General features: G+C 41.4%; 1 protein-coding gene across 8 annotated transcripts in view; it reads left to right on the top strand.

Annotated features, from left to right (window-relative positions):
- Positions 1-694: 694 nt before the first annotated feature.
- pHCl-1 (pH-sensitive chloride channel 1) overlaps positions 695-19,313 on the top strand; it is a 1,475,408-nt gene continuing 1,456,789 nt past the window's right edge. For all 8 annotated transcript variants that reach the window (XR_011017610.1, XM_068225461.1, XM_068225460.1 and 5 more), the window contains exon 1: positions 695-792. The gene's annotated coding sequence lies outside the window, so the exon portion shown is untranslated. The remainder of the gene's footprint in view (positions 793-19,313) is intronic.

The following is a 19,313-nucleotide window of genomic DNA, read 5'->3' as shown; positions in this document are numbered from 1 at the left end:
ATGAAAGGTTAACGCAGGATAGGGTGGCATGGAGAGCTGCGTCAAACCAGAGTACGGACTGATGACTCAAACACCACAATAATAATAATAATAATAATAATAATAATAATAATAATAATAATAATAATGAAATGGCTAATGGCTTTTAGTGCCGGGGGTGTCCGAGGACAAGTTCGGCTTGCCAAGTGCAGGTCTTTTGATTTGACTCCCGTAGGCGACCTGCGCGTCGTGATGAGGATGAAATGATGATGAAGATTACAAAACACCCAGCCCCCGTGCCAGTGAATTTAACCAATTATGGATAAAATTCCAGACCCCGCCGGGAATCGAATCCGGGACCCCTGTGGCCAAACGCCAGCACGCTAACCATTTAGCCATGGAGCCGGACATAATAATAATAATAAAAATACATTTTAACGTGTATTCAAAGTGATGAGGATGTTAACAGTCGTCAGAGTGTCGGAATTTTGACCTACGGTACTTTCTTTACCTGCTTCGAAGTAAGATGTTCTTCGTTAAATCTTCCTATAAAATGAGTGAAAGGTGTTTTACTTGTTAATTTCGCCCCTTGACAGGTGTACGCCTGGGGTTCCTCTCTCTAAACATGGCCGTGACTATATAAATAAAGGCCTGTGTCGGCTGGGTTCATGACTCGGCCATGGGGCACGTGACATTTCGCTGTGCCAGTGGCTATCGGCGCGCCAGTCAGCGAGTGGGCTGTGCGGTGCGCGGACCGATATAGCTAACGTGTTCAGTGACCAGTGGATTGCGTCCTCTCTTCGTCACCATAAGGTTGGCACTCTGCTTTTATACCCCATAGGCGTAAGTGAACGTCGCACTAGAACAAACCATGCACGCATTCCTTGTATATTCCTTGAAACTGCAAATAATATTAATCGCTTACGTGGATGTAATGGGGAAAGTGACATAGCGGATTGTGTTATTCTCATCATTACCATCATAATTTAATGCATTTATTTTAATGAGGATATATCAGAATTTAAATTGGCACCCTATGGTTTGACTTTGAAAGATATGCAATTACCTACTTACAGCACTAAATGACTGTTACGTCATCGTTACATATGCACAGTATTCTCATAATGTATAAATTTGATATTAATAATGATGATGTAAATAACAGATATAGGAGATGGGAAACTTCTGAGCGCTCCCGAAAGCGGTATACTAATACCTACCTCATGCTCGGGAAACGCTCAGCGCACCCGAAGGCCATATCCTAACCTACCTCATGCTTGGTGATACGCAATCGAAATACATTTTCCCTTTCTGATTTTTGTGTATGAGCATAGAAATTGTGTTTATGGAATTTCCTAAACAAGCTAGATGGATAAATTTATTCTGAATATTGTAGTTGTAATTATGTAATTGGTTGGTTGATTATTGATTGTAGTTAGTCGATTAGCAGCTAGATAAGTTAAAACTGACGTATGATGACGAGAGTATTCTAACTTACAGCGCTTTAGTTCCAATTTCTTTTGACAGGCTCTCAAAGATGGCGGATGAGTCGTGGTTCAGTAGGAGTACTTATAATGTTTGTCCCAGCATCCCTAGGAAGCACTTATGGAATTTGAAGGGGCAAATTACAGACATAACCGAATTTATTTCTCCTCCACGAATCACATGATCTTTAGCGTGGGGAGAAATATACCTATATGTTTTTATACGAGTTAGAATTATCCTGTATTAGAAGTTTTCAAATAATATGTGCCCTTTGATCTTTCAGTTAATTTTCTTTCGAACGTTTTGTACTTCATCGAATATCATTTAGTCTGATCTACCATATGCGACCATGGGCCAAGAGAGAATTGACATTGATATAAAGATATGCAGATGTCCTGTCTGTGTTGTATACAATTTGGCATGCTACACTTCTAAATATCCATTGGTGATAAAAACGGAGAAATACTGTTTTATTTTCTCATAAATGTCATCAGTGCAGTTCACATGTTAATTTTCTGTTTATAATAACGCAACTTTATTCGTGGCTTTGTGCCTAAACAGCATAGTAGCATCTCTAATATTTGTTTTTTCATTTTTTCTTGAAGAGTAAACAAGTTATCGATAGAAATATACAATTTGTTACTTCTTTCCAACGTTTAACAATACACTAAGGGAAGTCTATTGGTGAGATTACTGTCACTGTGTGGTCGTGATTAGTGAATGACATTGTCATTGACTTCTTGCTGAGGTGGCCGCTGTTCGAATCGCAGCGAATGCTGTCAGGTAAAATCCACGAGCTTGCACCCTTGTTTTAATAGTAAATCTAATCTTCAAAAGCCTAGAGGGACTTTTAAAATTAAGAAAACTGGAAATTCTATATATTTTAGAGTTTGAAGTGGAAAACACAATAACTGTCGGCGGATTTCGAACCCAGTTGTTCCCTCAGCCTATCGAAACCCACGAAACTGATGAGTGGTTTAATGCTCTGAACTACTATACCTCAATCAAGTATTTTCTAATATTTTGAAGTTACCGCTGAGGTATACATTTACAGAAGTGTAAAAGTGTATTGTAGTCAACGTCAATTGTAATATATCTTGTTAGTTAATATAATTTGTTATCCGTAAAATTAACCGTACTGTTTTTTGTTGTCGTAGGTTCTCTGTTTAAAATACATTATAATTAGAGAATTGTTTCCATCACTGGTTGCTACCTTGCTAGTTCAGACTTGTACCTTCTTGTAAAATGGGTCCACTAAAATTATATGTTTTCATGAAGAATGGCATTTTTGTGCTTCAAAGCAATATTTCAAGAACTTGATATTACACACTCTTCAGTTCGGCGGATCAGAGTTTGGCTCGTAGATAGGGAAGCAGAAACCAGATTTTGGGTAAAAACTCATTGCTATTTATTAGTATTTCATTGCTACACTGTCTGTTCAACAGTTACTAACAGAAAGTGAGCTAAGACATCTACTAGCATTGACTGACCTTGTCATAGAATAGATTTTCTGAAGACGTCACGTGATCATTTGCATTGAGCGACAAGGCAGGAATCAATTCGTTCTAATGCTCAAGGGCAAGGCGAAAATCAATTCGGACACCTCTTCACGTTGTAGGATCTGAGGTATATTTGTATCCACTGCTCGACCAAAAGCAGTAGAAAAACAATATTTTGTGAGAGAAACTGTAATAAAAATAGAATGATTAAATATGTGGTAAATTCAGTTGGTACCTTTCCATGTGCTTACTAACATCACAATACTAGCGATTCCTATAGCTTCTCAAGTAAAGAACGACGTAAAGACCAACTAACGATCAATACATACCTAGAAATGTAATTCTAACGTGATTAATGACGAAGACATGTTATTTGCACCTTTACATTTGCCTGTATAATTCACGATCTACTTCTATTGCATACACTACTACTAATTTTCCAACTAATAACTTTATTGTAACAAAGTTATAAAACACATTTATCTTTCTAGTTGGTAGAACTGACGTTCATAGCAGTTCATAGTGAAGACGTTAAGCAGAACATCTGTCATCTGTCATCTGTCACATAGCGTATAAACAAGCACGTTAACTTTTCCATGTTTTCGACTATGTGACCCCTCCTCCTTTAGACAAGCCACTCTCAGAGATACAGTTTCATATTGTGAGCTATAGGAGCTTGAGTTATCGAGCAAATGCCAGCGCCGTTTGGCTCACGTAACTAGCGGGTTCGAACCCCTCTGTCGGCAGCCTGAAGATGGTTTTCTGCGGTTTCCCATTTTCACTCCAGGCAAATGCTGGGATTGGATCTTAATTAGACCGTAAGGCCACGGTTAATCTCCCCTCCCCCTTTTTCCAGCCCCAGACCTTCCCGATCCCATCGCCGCAGTAAGAGCTATCTGTGTCGCCGCGTAGTAAAATAAACCCTGGGTGAACTCGTCATATACTATTGCAAAAAATCTATCCTCTAATTATTCCAGTGTTATATGCTTCGTGAATCTGACACTAGAATGTTGCTACCGGGCGAGTGGCCGTGCGCGTAAAGGCGCGTGGCTGTGAGCTTTCATCCGGGAGATAGTAGGTTCGAATCCCACTATCGGCAGCCCTGAAGATGGTTTTCCGTGGTTTCCCATTTTCACACCAGGAAAATGCTGGGGCTGTACCCTTAATTAAGGCCACGGCCGCTTCCTTCCAACTCCTAGGCCATTCCTATCATATCGTCGCCATAAGACCTATCTGTGTCGGTGCGACGTAAAGCCCCTAGCAAAAAAGAAAAAAAAAAGAAAAAGAATGTTGCTACTGCTCGAGTTTACAATTTTGATCGTTCACGTGGGCTTGGGATAAAGAGATATTCTTCGGTTTGACACCATGAGTGGTTAACTTTAAGCCTGACCACCTTTCTCTCCACGAATTTATCTGGAACTTATTTATCTAGTAGACTGAATAAACTTTACGGCTATATATCACCCCAGAACTGGTAGTTGACTTTTCGAATTCTTCGACTTTCTGAAGGGGAATCCAACTCATGTGCTTCCAAGTGAGTCGGGTACAGTTATACTGCCTCAGTTATGCAGCTCCACTTGTCAATATAGAGCTTACAACCTGGAGTATACCACTACCGAGCAAATTGCCCGTGCGGTTAGGGAGTTGTGAGCTTGCATTCGGGAGATTGTGGTTTTGAACCCCACTCTCGGCAGCCCTGAAGAAAGTTTATCGTAGTTCCCCATTTTCACAACACACAAATGCTCGGGCTGTACCTTAATTAAAGCCACGGGCCCTTCCATCCTACTCCTAGCTCTCTCCTACACCTTCGTCGTCATAAGACCTACATATGTCTGTGTGATGTAAAGCAAATTTTAAAAAATTCCACTAATCGACAATCATAGCTAGTTTGATAACTTCAGTAAAGGTAGAGGTGTTTAGAATTTCATCTTCATTAATTTCTGGCGTAGGCCTACTTTTCTACCTGATTTGTTTATGGAGCACATACATGCTGGGATTATGCATAATAACATTAAGTGTAGTCCAAGGACACCTGTTCCAGAACTCAATAATTATAGTTTCTACCACCACTACAACAATAATAATAATAATAATAATAATAATAATAATAATAATAATAATAATAATAATAATAATAATAATAATAATGACCGAGCTCGATAGCTGCAGTCGCTTAAGTGCGGCCAGTATCCAGTATTCGGGAGATAGTTGGTTCGAACTCCACTGTCGGAAGCCCTGAAGATGGTTTTCAGTAATTTCCCATCTTCACACCAGGCAAATCTTAATTTAGGCCACGGCCACTTCCTTCCTACTTGTGGCCCCTTCCTGTCCCATCGTCGCCACAAGACATGTGTTGGTGCGACGTAAAGCAATTTAAAAAAACACAAAACAATTAATATTGGTTTTAAGCCTCACGAATTACTTTTGTTGTTTTCGAAGACGCCGACGTGCCGGAATTTTGTCCCCCAGGAGTTCTTTTGCATACCCGTAAATCTACCTAAACGAGGCAAAAGAATTTAAACACCTTCAAGTAACACCGACCGCAGTCGAACCCAGGAAGCCAGTGAACCTAGGAGGATATATATGTGTCTGTAGTAAAGATATGTTATTAAATAGGCTTTTATTAATTACTGTCTGAGGAGAATTTCATTGGTAAAGGTATATCTTTGTTCGACGAATCTGATGGTGTGATAATGAATGTTAGGAGCTGTTTATTTTGGGGACAGCTGGTAGCCTACATAAGTTTTACAGTTTATTTTGCACTGGAGATCAGCCAGAAATGACGACAAAACTTGTTTTTATTATATTTTGACACAGTGTTTACACAAAACATTTCTTGTTCCAGAGGTCCTCCTGTTGGGGAAGTCCTATCGTACTATGTGCGTAGTGACGGCGACTACTGTCCGGATCCGTAGCTGACTAATAAGCATCTTGGCTTCGGGGCGCCGGTTTCGATTCCTGGCTGTGTCATGGAAATTTTATAGCGATTGGTTAACTCCCTTTCCTCGGAGACTGGGTGTTTGTACTGGCCTCAAAATTCCTGCAACACAAACCACATACACCACTAGCCTTCACCGCAATAACATATCGTATCCCATTTACGTCATACGCCAGCCAGTCTCATGGGTGGGTCTGCCTTACAAGGGCCGTATCAGGCTATCATAGCACCGGGCAAGTTGGTGGGGTGGTCAGGGGCGTGCGGCTGTGAGCTTGCATCCGGGAGATGGTGGGTTCGAATGCCACTGTCGGCATCCCTGAAGATGGTTTTCCGTGGTTTCCCATTTCCACACCAGGCAAATGTTGGATGTACCTTAATTAAGGCCACGGCCGCTTCCTTCCAACTCGTAGGCCTTTCTTGTCCCATTGTCGCCATAAGACCTATATCTGTCGGTGCGACGTAAAGCCAATAGCAAAAAAGAAATGCTATCATAGCCACACGGAATACTACTACCACCAACGCTAATATTAATAGTAATAATAATAATAATAATAATAATAATAATAATAATAATAATAATAATAATAATAATAATAATAATAATAATAATACAACTTTGGTGGGAACGTGATGTGACTTGTGTCACACATGTGGATATGACCCAGTTTTAAGACCGGATTTCTTTCCTGGCGTCAACCCCGTATGGTTTCTTGCTGGTGTTTTAACTTTGTACTAGTCCAGACAGGTTTCCTACGACGAAGGGATAGGAAGGAGCTACTAATCTGCATTTAGGGCAGTCGCCCAGACGGCAGATTCCCTGTCTGTTGCTTCCCTAGCCTTTTCTTAAATTATTGCAAAGAAATAGGAAATTTATTGCACACCTCCGTTGGGAAATTATTCCAATCCCTAACTCCCCGTCCTATAAACGACTAGTTGCCCCAGTTCGTCCTCTTGAATTCCAACTTTATCTTCATATTGTGATCTTTCCTACTTTTAAAGACACCACTCAAAATTATTCTTCTACTAATATCATTCCACGCCATCTCTCCACGGACAGTTTGAAACATACCACTTAGTCGAGCAGCTCGCTTCCTTTCTCCCAAGTCTTCTCACCCTAAACTTTGCAACATTTTTTTAACGCTACTCTTTGGTCGGAAATCACCCAGAAAAAATCGAGTTGCTTTTCTTTGAATTTTTTCAGTTCTTGAATCAAGTAATCGTGGTGAGGGTCCCATACACTGGAACCATACTCTAGTTGGGGTTTTACCGGAGACTTGTATGTCCTCTCCTTTACATTCTTACTACAACCCATAAATACCCTCATAACCATGTGCAGAGATATGTACCCTTTATTTACAGTTATTTATGTGATCAGGGGCCGATGGCATTCAATGTTAGGCCCCTTTAAACAACAATCATCATCATCATCATCATCATCATTTATGTGATTAGCCGAATAAAGGTCTTTCCTTATATCAACACCTAGGTACTTACAGTGATCCCCATGAGGAACTTTCACACCATCAATTAGTAATTAAAACTGAGAGGACTTTTCCTATTTGTGACCGGGCGAGTTGGCCGTGCGGTTAGTGGTGCTCAGGTGTGAGCTTGCATCCTGGAGATGGTGGGTTCGATCTCCACTGTCGGAAGCCCTGAAGATGGTTTTCCGTGGTTTCCCGTTTTAACACCAGGCAGGCGTTGGGGCTGTACCTTAATTAGGACCACGGCCGCTTCCTTCCTATTCCTAGGCCTTCCTGTCCCATCGTCGTCATAAGACCTATCTGTGTCGGTGCGACGTTAAACGAATTGTAATAATCCTATTTGTGAAACTCGCAACCTGACTTTTAAGCCCGTTTATCATCATACCCTTGCCTGCTGTCCATCTCGCAACATCATCGAGGTTATTTTGTATTTGCTCACAAATTTGTAACTTATATATTACGCTATACAGAATAACATCATCCACAAAAAGCCTTATATCTGATTCCACTTCTTTGCTCGTATAATACTGCCTTAAGAAATTTCCCTCTAAATTAATACAGGGTCAGATAAAGCTTCGCCTAATCTAATATTCTCTGAGTTCCTTTTCTAGAAATGTAACAACCCATTCAGTCACTCTATTGTCTAGTCCAACTGCACTCATTTTCTTGTTTTGTTTTGTCAGTGGCTTTACGTCGTACCGACACAGATAGGTCTTATGGTGTCGATGGGATAGTAAAGGCCTAGGAGTTGGAAGGAAGCGGCAGTAGTCTTAATGATGGTGCAGCCCCAGCATTTGCCTAGTGTGAAAATGGGAAACCACGGAAAACCATCTTAAGGTTTGTCGACAGTGGTTTTCGAACCCTCTGTCTCCCGCATGCAAGATCACAGCCGGCCGCCTCTAATCGCACGGCCAACTCGTCCGGTGCACTAATTTTTGCCAGTAGTCTCCCATGATCCACCCTATCAAAGGCCATAGACAGGTCAATCGCGATACAGTCCATTTGACCTCCTGAATCCAAGCTATCTGCTATACCTTGCTGGAATCCTGCTAGGTGAGCTTCAGTGGAATATAATCTTTCCTAAATTCGAACTACCTTATATCGAACCAGTTATAAAAATTTGCAAACATGTGCAATATAATAAACAATATATATATGCCTTCCCAAAGCTTACATGCAATGCATGTCAAACTGACTGGCCTGTAATTTTCAGCTTTATGTCTATCAGCCTTTCCTTTATGCACAGGGGTTACTATAGCAACTCTCCATTCATTTGGTATAGCGCCTTCATGCAAACAATAATCAAATAAGTACTTCGGATATGGTACTATATCCCAACCCAATGTCTTTTAGTATATCTCCAGAAATCTTATCAATACCAGCCGCTTCGCGCGGCTGTGAGCTTGCATCCGGGAGATAGTAGGTTCGAATCCCACTATCGGCAGCCCTGAAAATGGTTTTCCGTGGTTTCCCATTTTCACACCAGGCAAATGCTGGGGCTGTACCTTAATTAAGGCCACGGCCGCTTCCTTCCAACTCCTAGACCTTTCCTATCCCATCGTCGCCATAAGACCTATCTGTGTCGGCGCGACGTAAAGCCCCTAGCAAAAAAAAAAAAAAAAATACCAGCCGCTTCTCTAGTTTGCAAGTTTTGTATATCTTTGTAAATGCCATTGTTGTCATAGGTAAATTTTAATACTTCCTTAGCATTAGTCACCTCCTCTATCTAGACGTTATCCTTGTAACCAACAATCTTTACATACTGCTGACTGAGTACTTCTGCCTTTTGAAGATCCTCACATTCACACTCTCCTTGTTCATTAATGATTCCTGGAATGTCTTTCTTGGAACCTGTTTCTGACTCAAAGTACCTCTACATACCCTTCCATTTTTCACTAACATTTGTATGATTGCCAATTATGCTTGCCGTCATGTTATCCTTAGGCGACTTCTGTGCTAGGTTCATTTTGCTAGTAGGTTCGAACCCCACTGTCGGCAGCCCTGAAAATGGTTTTCCGTGGTTTCCCATTTTCACATCAGGCAAATGCTGGGGTGTACCTTAATTAAGGCCACGGCCGCTTCCTTCCCAGTCCTAGCCCTTTCCTGTCCCATCGTCGCCATAAGACCTATCTGTGTCGGTGCGACGTAAAGCAACTAGCAATAAATAAATAAATAAATAAATAAATAAATAAATAAATAAATAAATAAATAAATAAATAAAGTAAGTTCCTTTAACTGTTACAACTCCAGCATTTTCTTGGTGTACCGGGCGAGTTGGCCGTGCGCTTAGGGACGCGCAGCTGTGAGTTTGCATCCGGGAAATAGTGGGTTCGAACCCCACTGTCGGGTATCCCTAATTAAGGCCACGGCCTCTCCCTTCCCACTCGTTGGCCTTGCTTATCCCATCGTCGCCATAAGACCTATCTGTGTCGGTGCGACGTAAGGCAAATTGTAAATAAATAAATAAATAAATAAATAAATAAATAAATAAATAAATAAATAAATAAATAAATAAATAAATAAAGCAGGAAACCGCAGAAAACAGTATTCCGGGCTGCCGATAGTGAGGTTCGAACTTACCATCTCGCAAATGCAAGCTAACAGCTTGGCGCCCCATACTACGCAGCCAGCTCACTCGGAGCTGTACGGTTTTATGTCATGTCAGGACAGTAATTTTGTCCCTTAGAGGTCTCTTATACACTATCCAGTTTTTCCTTCACCTGTTATTTACGATGATATTAAAGATGTTAAATCATACATTTCGTCACAATGTATCGAGCAGGACAGCTCTCGGCTGGTAAATGAATAATAATAATGTTATTTGCTTTACGTCCCACTAACTACTTTTTAAGGTCTTCGGAGACGCCGAGGTGCCGGAATTTAGTCTCGCAGGAGTTCATTAACGTGCCAGTAAATCTACCGATACGGGGCTGTCGTATTTGAGCAGCTTCAAATACCACCGGACTGAGCCAGGATCGAACCTGCCAAGTTGGGGTTAGAAGGCCAGAGCCGGGCCCTGATAAATGAAGCACACTCCATTTTCTCGAGAAGTAGGGCCTGCTTGTTTAATTTTCAAAATAATCACAGCGTTGTATAAAACAGTTTAGTCCTATTTCGAGGAAGCAAAGTGCCATTAACTCAGCATCCTGGAAAAGTAGTGCAGGTTTGATTACGAGCCACTTGGTAGCATAACTGAAAGTGAAAATAGAAAGGCGATATCTTCACGAGTTTTTTGAGTTTTTTCATCTTAGCTGAATAACCCTGTGTATTTATTGTTTTATGGTAGTGACTTCTGTATGTTCTTGTGCGTATTTTTGTTCTTTTCTTAAAAATCGGTATACTGTGTCGGGCGGATGATTGTTTCCTTTCGCGACTTGCTTTCTTGTTTGTATTTCTTTGCTAAAATCTGTTGTGTTCATTGCTCTCTGTATCACTGTGTTCAGTCCTACTAATTTGTGCGTTTTCGGCTAAGTTTGAGGGGCGTTCCCTGTATATTTTAAACGGCAGGATATCGTTATTTGTACTGACTGTGATGTACAAAATGTTGATATTCCTGACTCCTTCTAGTTCCAAAGTGAATTTAATTGACCTGTGTATGTGGGAAGCGGTGCGCGTTTGTGACGGCATTGTCATAGAGGCGGGTATAAAGTTGCACTGTCACAAGTGAATGTTGGGTAACATATCATTTATCAGTCTTCCACATAGTATGTATTTCTCTGCCTTGTTTACCTTTTAGTACTAGTCAAATGAATGAATTGGGTCGGTAACTGTAGTTCCACTTTGAGAAAGGGATGTCCTTGAATAATGTCTAAACTTTCTAGTATTAGTTCAGTGAAATGTGAGGTATTTCCGGCACAGACTTTGCTTTTGGCACTAGCCCCGAGTACAAAGGTAATATTTTTAGTCGCGCGAATGTCAAACCTCCTTGTCTGTCCTCATGAACAGATGTAAAAATAATTACATTTAATGGATCAGTGTGCTTGTAGAAAAGTACTTGGCAATGCTTATTTTATGAAGAAATATTTCAAATTATATTCAGATGTGATGTTTAGTTCCTTACTGTATTCTAAAATACATGATAGCGTACTTCAAACTTCAGCCAAATAATTTCTGCTCATGTTTGTCTCCTTGTTTGATTTCATTCTATCTCGCCTACCTAAGAGGCTCAGTTTGTTCACTGATGCCATTCTGTTCTCATGATTGTACGTCTTATTCTAGCTAACATCTGGAGGCGTCTGAGGAGTTCAAATGCTATTTGCTTTACGTCGCACCGACACAGGTCTTTTGGCGACGATGGGAGAGGAAAGGCTTAGGAATGGGAAGGAAGCGGCCGTTGTGTGAAAATGGGAAACCACGGAAAACCATCTTCACGGCTGCCGACAGTGGGGTTCGAACCCACTATCTCCCGAATGCGAGCTCACAGCTGAGCGACCTTAACCGCACGGCCAACTCGCCTGGTTGGAGTTCAAATGCTAAAACTCCGTGGCTCTGTCTATCTACATGTCAGGGACCTCTTCGACATCTCTTAAAATCCATAGAAATTATTATTATTATTATTATTATTATTATTATTATTATTAACATGTGCATAATGTACATAAATAAAATCGTAATGGCCGTGTGTCCTTACACTGAGTAATTTGGCGAAATTTTCGTGTGGTTATCCGTTTCTGGTGTAATAATTACATCTTCATACTTTTTAGCTTTGGTGTTTGTCGGTTTGTCTGTTTGTCTGTTTGCTTGCCTGAGTTATTATAACTTGAAAGCTACTGGATGTATTACTATCTATCTTCATATTTAGAATCCACCTGTCCTTGGGTAGATTTTATGGCCAGTATTATTTCTAAATCCCTCAATAGACTGGAGATTTATAGGAAACCGAAACTGATTTTGCACTCCCATAAAATATACACGATCAACATTAATAGAAATCTGCCAGCCTTAATGGAAGTCAATTTCTAAAACTTTTTCTCACGTGCACCATTTCTATAGAAGGATTAATAAGGGAGGTATCATTAACGCACGGTCCCAGCGGACTTATTCCAAAAGCGGATGCAATTTGTAATCTACTCATTGAGGATTGTTTTATCAGGTACATACGGCATCAATGTATCACTTGGAGTTAGTGTTTATAGAAAGATTATTCCCAGTACATGCTCGTTAAATTAGGTCTATGTCGGACTCGTTGGCTGAATGGTCAGCGTACTGGCCTTCGGTTCAAGGGTCCTGGGTTCGATTCCCGGCCGGCTCGAGGATTTTAACCTTAATTGGTTAATTCCAATGGCCCGGGGGCTGGGTGTTTGTGCTGTCCCCAACATCCCTGCAACTCACACACCACACATAACACTATCGTCCACCACAAGAACACGCAGTTACTTAGATATGGCAGATGCCGCCCACCCTCATCGGAGGGTCTGCCTTACAAGGGCTGCACTCGGCTAGAAATAGCCACACGAAATTTATAATAATTAATAATTAATAATTTGTTATTTCCGTTATTTTATGCCGTATACGTATTTATCCTACGACGGTAAATAACGTAGACGCTTACGAAAATTATACTCATGTTCATAAAAAACGGAACACCTTGAGAGACTAGAGATAGGAAGTTCATATTCACAGGAAATGTTCCTTAGTATGTTCTGCAGAAACGATTAGCATTCCAGTCACCTAGGTTCAGCATGTGTCCTGTTGCCTAGTAGGCACAGGGTCCTCCATGGTCACTGATAACTTGTTCCATGCGTGATGGCATCGACGAGTATAAGGCGCGAATGGCATCCTGGGGTATAGCCATCCATGCTGCACTCACCTGGTTCCACAGTTCATCTTTGGTGGTTGGTACTGGGTCACAGTGCCGCACCCGTCATTTCACCATATCCCACACATTTTCGATTGGCGACAAGTCCGATGATCGGGCAGGCCAGAGCAACAGTTTGACATCCTGTGACAACAAGAAGGCACGTGTTCGTGCAGCAACATGTGGTCGCGCATTGTCCTGCTGAAATATGGCATATGGGGTGTCGTGCAGGAAGGGTATGGCTACGGGTCGCAGGATGTCATTCACGTAGGTCAAACTGGTCACAGTGCCCTGGACACGCACCAGCTGTAATTTGTGGTTGTGCCTAATAGAACCCCACAACATAAGGCCTTGAGTTGGCGCTGTATGTTTTATGCGAATGCAGTCAACGCGATGCCTCTCTCCGTCTGCGGTGAACCAAAATGCGGCCATCATGTTCAAACAAACAGAACCTGGATTCGTCCAATAACACTGTTCTGGCTATTCCTGTTCCCAGTAACGTCGTTCCATACACCATTGCAGTCTACCATGTTTATGCACATTAGTCAAAAGTAGGTGGAGACGTGGACAACGCGCCGGTAACCCAGACCATAATAAACGGCGACAGACTGTCACTCCTGATAGTGTACAATGTGTTACACTGTTCCACTGTTTCGCCAGAACCGAGGAGGACGCAGATTTTTCCTGCAATGCCATTCGAATGAGGCGTCGATATTCTCGGGGATTGGTATGTGTGGTGCGACCAGACCCATGTCGTAGTGTTCTACGGACTTCTGTGAACCACTCAGTACACACCCGTTGCACTACTGAGACACTTCGTCCCACACGAGCAGCAATTTCCCAGATGGTCACGTTCTCTCATACCAATAATGCGCCTTGTTTTAAACTCACTCATTTGATGGTACCGTTCCTACATGCGTCTGCGAGGTATCCTGCACGTCTTCTCAAGTCACACTGATCCTTTACCTTCGGGTTATAGCGACAACGTGTGCGGTATGAAAGGTGCTGTCGCGACAGAGGGCGCCATATGCGCCTGAAATTGTGGCATGTCATGCTTGGCCTCCCCTGTCTCCCGACCTGAATCCCTGTGATTATTGGTTGTGGGGTTACCTGAAGTCGCAACGATCATCCTATCTCATTGGGGATGCTAAAAGACAACATCTGACGGCAATATCTCACCATACCTACAGTGTTGTTCACAACATTGTCCCTCGACTACAGGTATTGTTGATGAATGACGGCCAACATGTTGAACATGTGTTATAAAGAACACCGTCTTTTTTTTACAAGCTGCTTTACGTCGCACCGACACATATAGGTCTTATGGCGACGACGGAATAGGAAAGGGTTTGGAGTAGGAGGGAAGCGGCCGTGGCCTTAATTAAGGTACAGCCCCAGCATTTGCTTGGTGTGAAAGTGGGAAACCACGGAAAACCATCTTCAGGGCTGCCGATAATGGGGTTCGAATCCACTCGTCCGTTACATCATTTTTGATAAACCTCGTTGTTATGCTATTATTGCTTGTGTATCGTATGAAGTGTCATCTGTTGGTCATTTGTGTACTTTATTTTGGTGTCAATAAAACGCCATCTCATGCCAATCATGTGCGTCAATTATTACTTCTCTACCTCCAATATCCCGTGAAGTATTGCCTCGTCAAATGTCAAGGCACTTTTGGCTCATCCTGTAATTTCCAATTTTGTGTCAGTACCATTTTCCCACTGAGTTACCCATAAGTCCAAGTTATCAGAACCTACACCAAGGTCACGTGCGATATCAACAATTGATGGTTTCAGTACGTTGAGGGTTTCCCCAACAGCAAACATGCTTGTCCTTTTATAGCATTTGAATTGTGGGAGGCGTGATCGCAGTTCATCGGTCAATTTTATAGTAACATTTGTACATCTTTAGCGAATTTAAACTCAATCTCAGTTCTGATACTGTAGCTATGTTAATTTACAGCCGAGTCAAAGTCAAAACTAAGGTATAGTTTTGGGTCCGAATAACCTTGAGCTGAGCTGACTAATGGGTCTATTCTTGCTGTAGGAATCAAGACTCGCCTACTTAGTGACTCTATTAATTGAGTTAGATAATTTATTAACTTAGTTGGGTCAATATTCTCAAGGGCTTTGTTGGTTGACTGAATTTCCACCAAAATTGGTTTCAAATAAGAAAGATACAATACATTCTGTGGGCGATGTAGGACTTTTGTTTCGGCAAGTTAACATGTAAGTTGTAAACTTATTTAAAATGCGACTGACATTGGGTTCGGTAGAAATTCAGCGAGAGTGGCTCATTTAGGGAATTTTCAATTGTTCATTGCCACAATGTATTATTCTCTATATGCAATTTGTCTTGTAGCTGAATGTGAAAACCAGTTATACGTTTCTTTGATTAAATACTCTAGATTACTTGGTAACGTCGCCTCATAAGCATGGCTTACTGCAAACTGGAGGGAATGGCATACAAATCGAAACAAAACTATGCAAGGATTTTGTATTTTTCTTTGAGTCCATTATTTACTCTCGTAAGAAATGAAATGGCGTGTGCGGTATGAAAGGTGCTGTCGCGACAGAGGTCATCATATGCGCCTGCAATCGTGGCATGTCATGCTTGGCCTCCCCTGTCTCCAGACCTGAATCCCTGAATCCTGGGTTTTAGTGCCGGAATGTGTCCAAGTACTTTGGCTCGCCAGGTGCAGGTCTCTTGACTTGACCCCCGTAGGTGACATGCGTGTCGTAATGAGGATGAAATGATGACGAAGACGACACATATACCCAGCCCCCGGGCCAGCGGAATTAACCAATTATGGTTAAAATTCCCGACCCTGCCGGAAATCAAACCCGGGACCCCTGTGACCAAAGGCCAGCACGCTATTTAGCCATGGAGCTGGATATTTACTCATGTAATAACATTAGCTTTGTCTGTCCCTAGACCATATTCTTTGAGAGAAAGTAAGTGAAATGAAATGGCGTATGGCTTTTTAGTGCCGGGAGTGTCCGAGGACATGTTCGGCTCGCCAGGTGCAGGTTTTTGATTTGACCCCCCTAGGTGACCTGCGTGTCGTGATGAGGATGAAATGATGACGAAGACGACACATATACCCAGCCCCCGGGCCAGCGGAATTAACCAATGATGGTTAAAATTCCCGACCCTGCCGGGAATCGAACCCGGGACCCCTGTGACCAAAGGCCAGCACGCTGACCATTTAGCCATGGAGCCGGGTTCTGTGAAATAACAGATTTGGTATAACTTTCCTTATACTATCAACATTCCCACGTTCAAGTTCCACGATGCCAAAGAATGTGGATACCACTTTACTGAGACTACGACTGAAATAACGCACACCATCAGCCAAAATTTTTACCATAGTTATGTCTGCTTACTGGTCTATTTATCAGACTATATTTCTGATATTCTATATCTGCAACCAGTTCCTGACTAAAATGAGGAGCTAACACATTCTTATAGCGGTTCAAGTGAATGTCAGAAAATTTACTGTGCCGAAAAAAAAAGCACATTTACTGAGCTTCGACAAGTGGTCACTAGCGAGTAAAGCAGAATATTCTGACAAACATTGCTATTTTTACCCTCTGCCTCACGTACAGTACGTCTAATGAGCTTGTAGTGACGCTGATAGGTGAAGGGATTGGCCGCTAAAAATCTTTGATTTTATTTCACACTTACAGTATTTGCAAAATGCTTTAGTTTTATCATTACAAATAGTTTTAAGCCACCATTTAAATGCCACCAAATATTCCCACTCTTTTCTATACTGTTGCGTATACTCAGGAGACATGTTTACTATTTATTAAAACTGCACTACTCAGTTAATCGCAACTCTATTGAACAGTATGCATTATTACTATATTATGTCCAGTATTTTTCAGTTATAATTTGAGCACAACATATTCAACATTTTACACAACTGCGCTATTAAAACAAAGCTATCAACTGCACTGGTTTAAACGTAGTCTCAATCTGAATATGAGACTCTCAGCCAGCCAGGAAGGTAACCGATGGAAGTCAGGAATTTACCGAATGATGGACTGGTATAGCCGGTAATGATGCAATGTAGTGTTGAAACCAATGTGTAATGAATGGTGTAATTAATAACCGTTGCACCATTTTGTCATGTGTCATTGCCACGAATATTTAAAAAATCCATTAATTACTAAACAAAAGCATTAAAAACGAGATAGCCAAATTAGCCAAGTTAGATGTCTGCCCACGTGGCAGTATTCGCACAAAGATAAAAGAGCAGTATGGAACGATGTTCACTTCACTGCAACTCACACAATAAGAGGGACGCTCTCGATGAATGGGACGCTTAAGTAAGCCAACGCCGTTGTAGCTAGGGGATTCCCGTATGTTTAGATATTCAACCAATCAGCGTGCTTGTTACCCACAATGACTTTGATATTAATTAAAATTAATATTAAACACACTCCTGATGACTTAATAACAACTCAGATAATTACTATCACGTATTCCTTATTATTTCTCACTTTTAGACCTTTGGAAATCCATCAACTAACAGAACTGACTCCTCTATATCGATGTATGTTGGTCAACCTGGGATTTTAATTCCGCGCGGTCCAGAATTCATATTAGACACACCCTCGCTTCCTAATTGGCTGAACGCTCATCACGGCCAACGAATTCTACACGTGCCGAGATGTGCTAACTCCTGGTGAAGCCGAGCATTTCCCACGGTCACAAGCAAGTTTCACGCAACATACAGAGACTTCATGTCTCCGTGGACTTCCGGTCTCAACTGTTCTTCAATCTGCTACTTTTCCAATGCCTGACTGAGATCCACCTCGATATAATTATTTAATATGGCAAATATATATCTGATTGTCTCTTATGGGCCGTCAGGATACGGCTCTATATGATCCTGACATCCCTTCTGTGGTCTAAAACCGCACTGGTTTTCGTTCAACTTACTCTCAACCACTGATCGCACCCTCCCTTCCAAGAACGCTGTGAACATCTTACATGGTTTACTTATCAATGAAATACATCGATAGGTGTTGCAGTCCTTCCTCTTCCCTTGCTTATAGATTGGTGCAATTGCTGCTTTTGTTCAATCAGAAGGTATCTTTCTAACATTCCATGATAATATTACAACTCTATGAAGCCATTTCATCCCTTTCTTCTTACTATATCTCACCATTTCAGGTATAATTCCATCTATTTATGACGTCAAAGTTTATTTATCATACTTTCCACTTCCTCAAGCGTAATGTCACCAACTTCATTGTCCTTCTCCCCATGAGCTCGGTTGTGTGCGTTTACGGAAAAATTTCCTTTCTCTTTAATAAGATTTTCAAAATATTTCTTCAGTCTTCCAGTGATTTTCTGGGATCTATTATGAGTTCACCTGATTTACCCAAAACCCAAGTCATTTCCTTTTCCCCTCTCTTTATATGAATCTTCATTACTCTCCAGAAAGGTTTCACTGCTATTACCGAAATCTTTCCACGACTTATTCTTGGATTCAACAACTATTTGTTTCGCACTGCGTCTTTCATCTATGTACAATTCCCTGTCTGCATCAATCCTTGTTTGAAGCCATTTATGATACGCCGTCTTTTCACGTTTACCAGGTACTCTTACTTCATCATTCCACCAAGATGTTCGCTTTTACCCATTTCTGCATGCAGTTGTTCCCAGGCTTTCCCTTGCTGTTTCTACTACAGCATCCCTGTATGCCACCTATTCTATTAAACCCTAAGCAGGCAAATTGTAAAAAGAAAGAAAATGTATATATTGAGCTCTACTCATAATAGACTTAAAGATAGCAAATTTAAATATAAAGGTAAGAGGGGCAAAATTACGAAACTAAGAATATAAGTGCGCTCTGGTATATCATCAACTGAGATGTCTTCCTAGACAGCCAATTACACAGTACATGAGGATACTTGACCACTTTACTACACAAAATATTGGGTTCCGAACAGCCTCTAAAGTGAAATAATCGTACTTAGGGCAGAGACTTCACAAATTTGATACTTAGAAATGTAATGTAGAACAGAACCTACAGCGTACGAATGCCAAAAGAACGCTTTAGACGCCCTGCTCAGGAACAAGCACCTTAGCCATCAAGTAAGTAAGGTTCTACATAGGGT

Source organism: Anabrus simplex, chromosome 1 (genome assembly GCF_040414725.1).
Source record: "Anabrus simplex isolate iqAnaSimp1 chromosome 1, ASM4041472v1, whole genome shotgun sequence".
NCBI lineage: Eukaryota > Metazoa > Arthropoda > Insecta > Orthoptera > Tettigoniidae > Anabrus > Anabrus simplex.
Note: the sequence above shows the minus strand (reverse complement) of the source record. Positions and strands in the feature narration are given on the sequence as shown.